This window comes from Bos indicus, chromosome 8 (assembly GCF_029378745.1).
Source record: "Bos indicus isolate NIAB-ARS_2022 breed Sahiwal x Tharparkar chromosome 8, NIAB-ARS_B.indTharparkar_mat_pri_1.0, whole genome shotgun sequence".
Taxonomy (NCBI): Eukaryota; Metazoa; Chordata; class Mammalia; order Artiodactyla; family Bovidae; genus Bos; species Bos indicus.
The window spans coordinates 84,098,137-84,112,130 of record NC_091767.1 but is presented as its reverse complement, the minus strand read 5'-3'; the positions used below and the strand labels follow the sequence as shown (position 1 = coordinate 84,112,130).

General features: G+C 39.9%; 1 protein-coding gene across 1 annotated transcript in view; it reads right to left on the bottom strand.

Moving 5' to 3' along the window:
• Window positions 1-13,994, bottom strand: part of CENPP (centromere protein P) — a 235,314-nt gene that overhangs the window by 24,462 nt on the left and 196,858 nt on the right. The gene's annotated exons all lie outside the window — the stretch shown is intronic.

Genomic DNA, 13,994 nt, shown 5'->3' with positions numbered 1-13,994 from the left:
AGTAAAGTGGGCCTTAGGAAACATCACTACCAACAAAGCTAATGGAGGTGATAGAATTCCAATTGGGCTATTTCAAATCCTAAAAGATGATGCTGTGAAAGTGTTGCACTCAATATGCCAGCAAATTTGGAAAACTCAGCAGTGGCCACAGGACTGGAAAAGGTCAGTTTTCATTCCAATTCCAAAGAAAGGCAATGCCAAAGAATGTTCAAATTACCACACAATTGCACTCATTTCACACACTAGCAAAGTAATGCTCAAAATTCTCCAAGCCACGCTTCAAAGGTATGTGAACCATGAACTTCCAGATACTTAAGCTGGATTAGGAAAGGCAGAGGAACCAGGGATCAAATTGCCAACATCTATTGGATCATCAAAAAAGCAAGAGAGTTCCAGAAAAACATCTATCTCTGGCTTTATTGACTATGTCAAAGCCTTTGACTGTGTGGATCACAACAAACTGTGGAAAATTCTGAAAGAGATAGGAACACCAGATCACCTGACCTGTCTCCTGAGAAACCTGTATGTGGGTCAAGAAGCAACAGTTAGAACCAGACATGGAACAACAGACTGGTTCAAAATAGGGAAAACAGTACATCAAGGCTGCATATTGTCATCCTGTTGATTTAACTTATATGCAGAGTACATCATGAAAAATGCTGGACTGCATGAAGTACAAGCTGGAATCAAGATTGCCAGGAGAAATATCAATAACCTCAGATATGCAGATGACACCACCCTTATGGCAGAAAGTGAAGAAGCCTAAAGAGCCTCCTGGTGAAAGTGAAAGAGGAGAGTGAAAAAGTTGACTTAAACTCAACATTCAGAAAACTAAGATCATGACATCCAGTCCAATCACTTCATGGCAAATGGATGGGGAAACAATGGAAACAGTGACAGACTTTATTCTTTTGGGCTTCAAATTTATTGCAGATGGTGACTGCAGCCATGAAATTAAAAGAGGCTTGCTCCTTGGGAGGAAGGCTATGATCAACCTAGACATCATATTAAAAAGCAGAGACATTACTTTGGCAACAAAGGTCTGTTTAATCAATAGATTTTTTTTCAGTAGTCGTGTATGGATGTGCAAGTTGGAAGTAAGGAGTAAGCGTCTTTTAATTTCATGGCTGTAATCACCATCTGCACTGATTTTTGAGCCAAAAAAAATAAAGTCTGACACTGTTTCCCCATCTATTTCCCATGTGGTGATGGGACCAGATGCCATGATCTTAGTTTTCTGAATGTTGAGCTTTAAGCCAACTTTTTCACTCTCCTCTTTCACTTTCATCGAGAGGCTCTTTATTCTTCTTCACTTTCTGCCATAAGGGTGGTGTCATCTGCATATCTGAGGTTATTGATATTTCTCCCGGCAATCTTGATTCCAGCTTGTGCTTCTTCCAGCCCAGCGTTTCTCATGATGTACTCTGCATATAAGTTAAATAAAGCAGGGTGACAATATACAGCCTTGATGTACTCCTTTTCCTATTTGGAACCAGTCTGTTGTTCCATGTCCAGTTCTAACTGTTGCTTCTTGACCTGCATATAGGTTTCTCAAGAGGCAGGTCAGGTGGTCTGGTATTTCCAACACTTTTAGAATTTTCCACAGTTTATTGTGATCCACACAGTCACAAGAATTGACTATAACCAAATGTAAGTAAGACCTTTGTCAACCTTACTTATTTTTACAGATTTTAACAATGAGCTGAAGATGCACACAGTAAAAAAAAAAACAAACTTAAATGACTTAATTAGCAGCACACATGTGTGTGAGTCCTCAAAGAATTTACATAGATTTGGGGAAAACATATGGAAACCACTATTTATAATATAAAACAGAGTTAATCAGCCCTGGCAAAGTAGTAAAGCCAATGTGCTACCGGGGTGAACTGTGGAACTAGAGACAGTTTCTTGGAAAAGATGATATTAAAGTTAGGGACTGAAGAAAAGATCAGGCTATCAGAAGGTGGAGTCTTGAGTTTTTAAAACAGTAACACCTGTTTGCTTTCAATACCTATGTGCATGTGAGTGGGAACATTCAAACTTTTCATTCTGGCAGAAAAATGCAGAGTAAAGGTGAGCATTGTATTTAAAAATACTATTATTTATGGATTAGTTGTCTCAACAGGGTATGATCATGGATAATTTTAGTCTTTGTTACACATTGTTTTATCAATTTCTAAATTTACTCTTCTGCTGTAATTTGGAGGGAGGAGTTTAGTTTTATTCTTTTTAAGATCAGAGTTTCATCTGGGCAAATTGAGAAAAGAACGTAATTCAAAAACAGTATATTTGCACATACGGAAAAAAGTCAGTAATTTCCAGAATACTATTCATAAAAATTCCATAAACCCTGGAAGAGTTTGAAAATTGCACTTACAAATCTGCTAGAATTAAAATTAAATTTGTTTAAAAATGGAATAAATGAAGTTAGCATTAATTTTTTCCTACTCTCGGATGCTGAAAGATTCTAATGGAAATGAAAAAGATGATATCACCCACCAGTAATGGGGAAAAAATGAGGCCATGGACAAACACACTATGTTTTGATTTATTAAACTGCAAGTGAGCTTTACTTTATCCCCCATGAGTGATGGCTTAACCAGTTGCCAAAGTCTTCTTTTCCACAAAATACCTTTGTAAATATTGTGGTTGCTCTGATTTATAGCCATTGCCTTTAGACAGTGTATCAGTAGAAAAGAATCCCATTCCCAACAAACGTTAAAACTACCATATGTGTAATCATCTCACAAACCTCACGCTAAGTGTAGGTTTCAGAGTTTGGCAGGAGGAAAATTACAGGGAAAGAGCAGTTCTGGAGGCTGTGGCTGTGGTGGTTCATCCCTAAGTGGGAATGACACATCCAGAATGCCAGAGAGAAACACCTGGGTTGTCAACAGTGGTCTTTTTTAAAGATAAGAACCTAGTCCCAGGGGAGGGTAGGACTCATCCAGTTCTTCCTGGCAGGCAAGAGGCCAAGATGAATTCTGGCCCTGATGCCTCTGCAGTGACTTTCATCACGTCTGCTCCCCAAACACTCAGGCAATCTGGTTTTCATCTTGAAGGCATCTGACTCCTATGGTTTATGGACATGTGGAGTCATAATGGTGATGAGAGTCAGTTTCTGCTGATGTGGGCTGCAGAATATATTCTACCCATCCTTCCATTTCTGCTGGGAGAAGAAGCACTGTAGGGGTGAGCTGAAAAGTGTGTAGCCTGACTGTTGTGAAAAGAAAGAAATCAGACTAACTTGAAGTTACGCTCAGTTCTTCCATTTCTCAGCAAGTCAGACAAATTATTTAACTCTGTGAAGCTTTAGTTTCCTCATTTAGACTGTAATACTTCAGTGTTCTTCCTCTGAAAACTGGACTATAACAAGGTATATTATTGGGTTGATTTATTGAGCACTGTCCCTAGCCAGAGAATATTTGGCACATAGTGGAGCTAGTTAATGCTGCCAGTTTCTTTGTTTCTCTTCTATCCCCATCATGTACAGGGTATGTAGGAAAAAGTGAGGACCTGATTCTGCCAAAGGACATACAAAAAATGTCTGTTCTTAGGTTATTTTTAAGACTCTATAAAACCAACTGCTAAAATAACATGCATTATATTTTTACCCTTGAATGTACATTCTTGTGGCAAAAAAAAATCACTATAGTTTTTAAGAATGGAAATTAAACCATAAATACCAAATGTGATTTTCTTTGCACAAAATTTCTCCTCCAAAAAATTTACCCAAAACCTCTTGAAACACTTGTCAGAATATTGCAAGTGTTAATATAAGTTGGTTTGGATAAGCAAAACTATATCCTGGCTGTGAAGACATGATATAAACTCACATCTCCTTTCAAGCCTAAACTTAAATAAATAGCTATAAAAGGGAGAGACGGAACCAAAATTTAAAACCCCTCTGAGCAGTAAAACCAGTAATTAGGTAAATCTTGAATTTCTGAATTTCCATGAGTTATCACAATAAAGAATACAGGAGGAGTAACAAGTTTTGGAGTAGACGGTACATCTTGTTCTTCTGTATGTGCTGATACAATGCGTGGGAGAGATGCAAACCAATCTGAACAAAAGAAAGTTGGCAATTTGAATATAAAGCTCAGGAAACAGTTAAGCGCTTAGAATAGATGTGTAGCTCATTGGCGTATGTTAAAGCAATGTGGTTAGTGCTCCTTTACGTTTGCTTACTGGATGAACAATATTATGAGGGCAAGCAAGGACAGATATAGAAGAGGGCTATGGAGGATGGAGAACATGAATACTTATGATGTGGAAGTGGGTGGGATGAAGTCAGTAAAAGATGAAGAGAAAGAAAGATGGATAGAAGGAAGGACAGACAGACTTCCAAGAATAAGGCGATCAATAAGACAATAAGAAAAAAGAAGGCTGATAGACGGCTTCTGTGGGCCTCTGAATGTTTGAGAGGGCACTTTTACACTGACCATAAATGCCACAGCTGAGTCACAGTAGATTAAGGGACAAATGGGAGGCCAAACACGTGGAGGTATTTTCTGTAGATATTATTTCAAGAAATCAAGGAGAGAATAGGAAGATGGAATAGATGGTAGTTTGAGGACATCCAGACAGGATATAGGAAGATTCTGACTGACAGAACCGAATATATTAGTAAACAAAGAAGAACAAATTACAGTTATGCAAAATGCCATGCTGCTGATTTAACGGCCCCATGATTCCACTAAGACACAGTCAGTGCCATCACTTAACACTTGGACTTGAATGTCACACTCTGGAGATAGTTGAGTCATTCAGGCTTAGGTCATGAACACAAAAGAATGGATAGCTGGGAGCTGTGAATATTAGGCTATCCCAGCTCTCTATTCTTTTGTGTTCATGACCTAAGCCTGAATGACTCAACTATCTCCAGAGTGTGACATTCAAGTCCAAGTGTTTAGTGATGTTTGCCCGGTCTTGGAATAAACATACCAGAGGAGACAAAAGACCTGTACACTGAAAACCATAAGATGCTGATGAAAGAAATTGAAGATGACACAAACAGCTGGAAAGACCTACCATGTTTTTCAGCTGAAAGAATCAATACTATCAAAATGACTACACTGACCAAGGCAATCTATAGATTCAATGCAATCCCTATCAAATCAACAAAGGCATTTCCCACAGAACTAGAACAAGGAAAAAAAAAAACCCTTAAAATTTGTAAGGAGACAGAAAAGACCCTGAATAGGCAAAGCAATCTTAAGAAAGGAAAATGGAGCTGGAGGAATCACATTCCCTGACTTTATACTACACAGCAACAGTCATCAAAATAGTACAGTACTGGCACAAAAACAGAATATAGATCAATGGAACAGGATATAAAGCCAGGAAATAAACTCACGCAACTATGTTCAATAAATCTACAACAAAGAAGGCCTTCTCAGGTGGGTCAGATGGTAAGGCATCTGCCTGCAATGTGGGAGACCTGGGTTCAATCCCTGGGGCGGGAAGATCACCTCGAGAAGGGAATGACAACGCACTCCAGTATTCTTGCCTGGAGAATCCCACAGACAGAGGAGCCTGGTGGTCTACAGCCATGGGATTGTAAAGAGTCGGACACAACTAAGTGACCAACATGACAAAGGAGGCTAGACCATACAATGGAGAAAACATAGTGTCTTCAATAAATGGTGCTGGGAAAACTGGATAAAACGCTTAGAGGAAAACATAGGCAGAACACTCTTTGACATAAAACACAGCAGTATCTTTTCTGAGCCATTTTCTGAGTAGAGTTGTGTAAATAAAACCAAAATAAACAAATGGGACCTCATTAAACTCAAAAGCTTTTGCACAGCAAAGGAAGTCACAAACAAAACAAAAAGACAATCCATGGAATGGGAAAAAATTTTTGCAAACAATGCAACTGATAAGGGATTAGTCTGCAAAATTTATAAACAACTCATGTGGCTCAATATCCAAACCACAAACAACCCTGTCAAAAAATGGGCAGAAGACCTAAATAGACATTTCTCCAGAGAAGACATGCAGATGGCCAAGAGATGCATGAAAAGATGCTTAACATCACTAATTATTAGAGAAATGCAAATCAAAACTACGATGAAATACCACATCAGGAAAGTTATGACCAGCCTAGATAGCATATTCAAAAGCGGAGACATTACTTTGCCAACAAAGGTCCGTCTAGTCAAGGCTATGGTTTTTTCAGTAGTCATGTATGGTTGTGAGAGTTGGACTGTAAAGAAATCTGAGGGCCAAAGAATTGATGCTTTTGAACTGTGGTGTTGGAGAAGACTCTTGAGAGTCCCTTGGACTGCAAGGAGATCCAACCAGTCCATTCTAAAGGAGATCAGTCCAGGTGTTTTTTGGAAGGAATGATGCTAAAGCTGAAACTCCAGTACTTTGGCCACCTCATGCAAAGAGTTGACTCATTGGAAAAGACTCTGATGCTGGGAGGGATTGGGGGCAGGAGGAGAAGGGGAAGACAGAGGATGAGATGGTTGGATTGCATTACTGACTCGATAGACATGAGTTTGGGTAAACTCCAGGAGTTGGTGATGGACAGGGAGGCCTGGCTTGCTGTGATTCATGCGTTTGCAAAGAGTCAGACACGACTGAGCGACTGAAGTGAACTGAACCACATCATGCCAGTCATAATGGCCATAATAAAAAAGTCTATAAATAATAAATGCTGGAGAGGGTATGGAGAAAAGGGAGCCCTCCTACACTGTTGGTGGGAATGTAAAATAGTACAGCCACTATGGAGAAAAATCAGGAAGTTCCTTAAGAAACTAAAAATAGTTATCATATGATCCAGCAATCCCACTCCTGGGCATATATCCAGAGAAATCCATGGTTCAAAAGGATACAGGCACCCCAGTATTCACTGTGGTTCTGTTTACAAGAGCCAAGACATGGAAGCAACATAAATGTTTGTTGACAGAGGAATGGATAAAGAACATGTGGTACATATATACAATGGAATATTGCTGTTCAGTTGCTAAGTGGTTTCCTACTCTTTGTAACCCATGGACTGTGGCATGCCAGGCTTCTCTGTCCTTCACTATCTCCCAGAGTCTGTTCAAATTCATGTCCATTGAGTTGGTGATGCTGTTTATCTAACCATCTCATCCTCTGTTGCCTTCTTCTCCTTTTGCTTTCAATCTTTCCCAGCATCAGGGTCTTTTCTAATGAGTCAGTTCTTCACATCAGGTGGCCAAAGTATTGGAGCTTCAGCTTCAGCATCAGTCCTTCCAATGAATATTCAGGACTGATTTCCTTTAGGATTGACTAGATACATCTTTCACTTTCATCAAGAGGCTCTTTAGTTCCTCTTTGCTTTCTGATATAAGGGTGGTATTATCTGCATATCTGAGGTTACTGATATTCCTCCTGGCAATCTTGATTCCAGCTTGTGCTTCATCCAGCCCAGAATTCTGTATGATGTATTCTGCATATAAGTTAAATAAGCTGGGTGACAATATACATCCTTGATGTACTCCTTTCCCAATTTGGAACCAGTCCATTGTTCCACGTCTGGTCCTAACTGTTGCTTCTTGACCTACATACAGATTTCTCAGGAGGCAGATAAGGTGGTCTGGTGTTCCCTTCTCTTTAAGAAGTTTCCACAGTTTGTTGTGATCCACAAAGGCTTTAGCAGAGTCAATGAAGCAGAAGTAGATGTTTTTCTGGAATTCTCTTGCTTTTTCTACAATCCAATGGATGTTGGCAATTTGATCTCTGGTTCCTCTGTCTTTTCTAAATCCAGCTTGAATATCTGGAATTTCTTGATTCATGTACTGTTGAAGCCTAACTTGGAGAATTTTGAGCATTCCCTTGCTAGTGTGTGAGATGAGTACAATTATGTGGTAGTTTGAACATTCTTTGGCATTGCCTTTCTTTGGGATTGGAATGAAAACTGACCTTTTCCAGTCCTGTGGCCACTGCTGAGTTTTCCAAATTTGCTGGCATATTGAGTGCAGCACTTTCACAGCATCATCTTTTAGGATTTGAAATAGCTCAACTGGAATTTCATCACCTCCACTATCTCTGTTTGTAGTGATGCTTCCTAAGCACTTGTAATATGCTCACCAGAAAAAATTTATTTTCCATCTCTCACCATACAGTTGAGTCCCTTTACTCATTTCACCACCCCCTCATTTTAGATTTCCTATGCAAAGAAAGCATTTCACCTGTCTAATAAGTTTTTTCCTTCCTTAATTTTCTTACACTTTTTGGGGGACTGCATTACATGTTCTGCTGGATCTCAAGTTTCCTGACCAAGGATTGAACTTAGGCCCCTGGCAGCAAAAGTCCCAACCACTGAACCACCAGAGAATTCCTGATTTTCTACTTATACCCAATTTTCTACTTTTCTACTTAAATTCCACCCCCCCCCCCTTTTCTTGTTTTACTGCACTTGCCAGAATTTTCAGTGAGCCTGCTTGTCTCGTTCCCAGAAAAGGAAAAATTGCAGTATCACAACATTATTTTTTAATAATAGCTTTGCTGAGATATAATTTACATATCATTAAATTCACCCTTTTAGAGTACAAATTTAGTGGGGTTTAGTATTTTCATTGGAGAAGGCAGTGGCACCCCACTCCAGTACTCCTGCCTGGAAAATCCCATGGATGGAGGAGCCTGGAGGGCTGCAGTCCATGCGGTCGCTGAGGGTCGGACATGACTGAGCGACTTCACTTTCGCTTTTCACTTTCAAGCATTGGAGAAGGGGATGGCAACCCACTCCAGTGTTCTTGCCTGCAGAATCCCAGGGACGGGGGAGCCTGGTGGGCTGCCGTCTCTGGGGTCACACAGAGTTGGACACGACTGAAGCGACTTAGCAGCAGTAGCAGCAGCAGCAGTATTTTCATATTTGGGAGATATCACTAATGCCTATTTTTGGAACATTTGGGCCACTTTATGAAGAGACACCGTACTCAGTAGCAGTCACCCCCCATTCTGTCACCCCACTCTAAGTCTCCTCACCCCAGCAACCACTCATCTACTTTCTGCCTAGTGGATCTGCCTACTGTGGACACTTCATACAAAAGAGGCATACAATATGTGGCCTCTTGTGACTGGCTTCTTGCACTGAACATAATGTGTTTGAGGTTCATCCATGTTGTAGCATGTATCATACCATTCCTTTTCATTGCTGAATAATACTCCACTGTAGAAACAGACTATACTTACTTTCTCCATTCACCAGCTAGATATTTGAGTTGTTCCCACATTTTGGCTGTTATGAAGAGTGTAGCTTCAAAATTGGTGTACAGTTTTCATGTGGATTTATGTTTCCACTTCTCTTGGGTATATAGCTAGGAGTGGAAGCAAGTTATTTTCTGTAGATACTCTGACACACTAATGAGTTCTCTTCTATTTCTAGTACGTAAAAGCTTTTTTCCTCCTTCTTCCTTCTTTAGACCTTGAGATGATCATATAATGTTTGGATTTTATCCTTAAATCAACCAGGTACTTGTTGAATAAGCCTAGTAGAGTCATGATATATTATCCTATTTATATACTAGTAGATTTGGTTTGCTAATATTTTAGTTTTTTAAAATCTATGTTCATTAGTGAGACTGATTTATAATTACCCTTTTTTATAATTTCCTTGTCAGGTTATAGTATGGTTATGCTGATCTTAAAGAACTGTTTAGAAGAATGTGTTGATTAATATAGGCCTGTAGTAGGGACTTCCCTGGTGGTCCACTGGTTGAGATTCTGGACTTCGAATGCCCAGGGCACGTGTTCCCACATGTGATGTGGCCAAAAGATGTGTGTAGTATTCTTTGTGGGAAGATGAAGCAACTTCAGTATGAGTTAGCTGAAAAGGCATTTGACTATGACACTAGGAAGGGATATAGAATAGGCTTGAGGTAAGATAAGACTCCCATTTCTGAGAGGACCCTTACTTAAAATTTTCAAAATTTAGCTTTATCTGAGTGTTATCTACAAAGTTGTCATAAGCAACTACAACCTTAAAAGAAAAACTAACTCATTGGCACTTTCTACCACAGAGGTAAAAATACCGAAAAGGAGTTGGTACCTGCACTGGCTGTGCTTATAGCCCGAGTGCTGAAGGACCTGTTGACATCCTGTTTGGTGACCAACACCAAACTGCAGAGCAGCCGTCAGAGCCAAGCTTTAGAACATAGTTATGGCTGCAATAATAAAAGGGAGGAGAACACTAATACCAGCATTTTCCATGTGTTGATACTACTGTGGTTAAAAGTTTCTGCAGAAGGACTCATGTAACAGTCCATTAACTCACAAGATTTTAGAGCAGGGACCTCAGAAACTGTATAATCTGGTTCTCTGCAATTTTGCCAGTCTTGGCTACTCCTCTATGTGGCTATTTAAATTATTTCTTTTTCTAATTGTTTAATTTTTTTTTTTAAGATTCCTTTTATCTGACCTGGTTATGAAAAGCTCAAAACATTATAAGAATACAGAATTACATACTAAAAATCCTCTCATAATTCCATCACCCAAAGATAACTAACAGTTTGTTATTTATTTCTTCCATTTTTTTCTCTAGGAAGATACTAAATTGTATATGTTAAAAGAAGGTAACATAATAGCACATGCGCTGCTTTAAAGTTTCTTTCTTCTTGGTAATACTGTGGACAACTATGATGTCTGCATAACAGTTACTTCAGTCTCTCGATATAACTTTATAACAGCCTACTGTTCCCTGTCAGTATACAACTGATTAATTACTCTCTACACTTGGGTACAATGCTTTAAAGTACCTTCCTGGAGGTACACTTGTGCAGAGAAAGACATGTTTCTATAATGGATTCCTAGAAGTGGAAGGCTGGGACAGAACATAGCTATTGCTAAGTTGTTCTCAAAAGAATGAGTTTCTGTTTGCTCTAAGCAATGTGTCCAATACTGCATGTTATTCACATTTTTTTCTCCGAAAACAATGTATATATTTCAAATCAAGCCACATTCTCTTTTAAAGACTATTAAAAATTTTTTTTATTGTATTATTTTTGATGCATGGACTCTCTCTAGTTGCAGCAAGCAGGGGCCACTCTTCCTTGCAGAACACGGGTTCTTCGGTGTGTGGGCTTCAGTAGTTGTGGCTCATAGGCTGCAGTAGCTGTGTCACAAGGATTTATTTGTTCCACAGCATGTGGAATCTTCCCAGGCCAGGGATTGAACCTATGTCTCCTGCATTGACAGGGAGATTTTTAATCACTGGACCACCAGGGAAGGCCTGGGTGTGTGTGTGTGTGTGTGAGTTGCTCAGCCATGTTGGACTCTTTGCGACCCTATGGACTGTAGTGTGGCAGGCTCCTGTGTCCATGGAATTCTCCAGGCAAGAATACTGGAGTGGGTTGCCATTTCCTTCTTCAGGGGATCTTCCTGACCCAGGGATTGAACCTGGGTCCCTTGCATTAGAGGCAGATTCTTTACCATCTGAGCTATAGGGAAGTTCCTAGGGAAGGCCTAAAGACTTTTTTTTTTTTTTTAAGAGCAGTTTCAGATGCACAGAAAAACAGAGGAAGGTACAGAAGTTTTCCATATATCCCTAGTACTCTCATCACACAGCCTCCCCCAGTAGAGTGGTGTATTTGTTACATGTGATGAACCTATATACAATATAATCACTCAGGTTTATAAGTTACAAATGCATTGGAGAAGGAAATGGCAACCCACTCCAGTGTTCTTGCCTGGAGAATCCCAGGGGCGGGGCAGCCTAGCGGGCTGCCGTCTATGGGGTCGCACAGAGTCGGACACGACTGAAGCGACTTAGCAGCAGCAGCAGCAGGGTTCACTCTTGGTGTGCACATTCTGAGTTTATATAATTGTACAAAGACATGTATTCATCATTATGATATCATATACAGTATTTCCACTGCCTTAAAAGTCCTCTGTGATTTCACCTATTCATTTCTCTCTGACCCACCCCTCCACCTGCCCCCGCAACAACCCCTGGCAACCACTGACCTTTTCATTGTCTTGACAGATTTATCTTTTCCAGAATGTCACATAGCTGGAATCACTAATCAATATGCATTTAAAGTTCCTCCATGTCTTTTCAATGCCTAATAGCCTATTTCTTTTTAGCACTAAATAATATTCCATTGTAGGATGTACCACAGTTTATCCATTCACCTATTGAAGGTTGCTTCCAAGTTTTGGCAATTATGAATAAAGCTGCTGTCAACATCTGTGTGCAGGTTTTTGTAGTTTCAACTTGTTTGGGTAAATATCAAGGAGCTTGACTACAGAATTTTTCTAGAAAACCTCCAAACTACCTTCAAAAGAGTCTATCATTTAGTATTCCCACCAGCAGTGAACGAGAATTCCTACTGCCCCACATTCTCACTTGCATTTGGTATCCTCACTGGTTTGGTTTTTGCAATTCTAATAGGTGTCTCGGAGAAGGCAATGGCACCCCACTCCAGTACTCTTGCCTGGAAAATCCCATGGACGGAGGAGTCTAGTAGGCTGCAGTCCATGGGGTCGCTATGAGTCGTGTCACTTTCCCTTTTCCCTTTCATGTATTGGAGAAGGAAATGGCAACCCACTCCAGTGTTTTTGCCTGGAGAATCCCAGGGACGGGGGAGCCTGGTAGGCTGCCGTCTATGGGGTCGCACAGAGTCGGACACGACTGAAGCGACTTAGCAGCAGCAGCAGCAGCAGCAGCAGCAGCAGCAATAGGTGTCTAGTGGCATCTCATTCTTGATTTAATCTTCAAAGCTCTTTTCAGATTGTGTGTAGGTATTCTGGGGGAAGAGATGAGGGGAACTCCTATCTCTAATGTTAGTATCTTCTCAAATATTTGGTAATCCTGGGCTATCTACTTATGTTAGAAACACTGACCAAAAGCTCAGAATGTGTGGGTAGAGATAGTCAACTTAGTGTTTGTACTCAGTTGAGCTAGTTTGGATCCCTTTTCTATTAGACACGCAAAACCAAGTAGATGAGAACATGGGTCAATTTGGAGGTAAATGCATAATACTTGGAACAAATGATGGAGACATCAGGAGGATTGGGGTCATATACCTTGCTTCTGCTGAGTGCAGTTTCCCAATGAATCTCACCATTCCTAAGATCTATAATTTTTAAACTTGGAACACTCACAAAATTATCCTGTCTTACACCTGTTTGGGCTATAGTGTCATCTGTCAGAGCCTATATGCCTTCAGTCTTTAAGGAATTTATCAAAAATTCTGTCTTCTAATAGTACTAATAATTTTGTGATGCAGTACTACATTTTTAAAAGAAAATGTAGTTTTTAGTTTTAGGAATTTGGGTGGCCCATGTGCTCAATCTATCATCTTGATTTGATCTATCCAAGTCACATTAAGATTTTGGAAAGACAAAAATGTAGTTCTTCTCTGTCAAGCAATTTAGACCCCTGAGGTAAATTAAGAATTTAAAAAAACAGATATTAAAATTACCTAGCTTATGACAGGTATTTTGTATTGCTATTCATTTTATTTGCACAAAAATTTGAAGGGTAGGTATTACCATCCCAGCTGTATAAAGAATAAACAGTTACAAACAGCAGTAATTCATCCAAGGTCCCCCATAAGGAGCACTGTGGGCCAGGAACCTTGATCTGACTGTGACCTGCTCATTCGCAGATGAAGAAACTGAGGCTGAACTAGATAACCAATTTGCCCTAATCAGAAGCCTCACGGCTCTCTTGCCTATTTTATTATTGCTTAAGGTTGGAAGTTATATAATTTCAGTGACACTAATATATAACAGCTTTTTAAAAATTTATTTATTTTTGGTTGTTCTTGGTCTTTGTTACTATGTGCGGCGGCATGTGGGGTCTTCCTGGATCAGGGATCAAACCCGTGTCCGCCTGCAGGCAAATTCTTTACCACTGAGCCACCAGGGAAGCCCTGTTTTGTTAACAATATTGTGTGGGAGACTGGTATGGCTGGCAGGGAGCTGATTAGAGATTTAAATAACATTAACCCAATTAAGGCATCCCAGGAATGTATAGTCCTCTAACTTGGCAACAATAGCATCTCTGCAGTCTG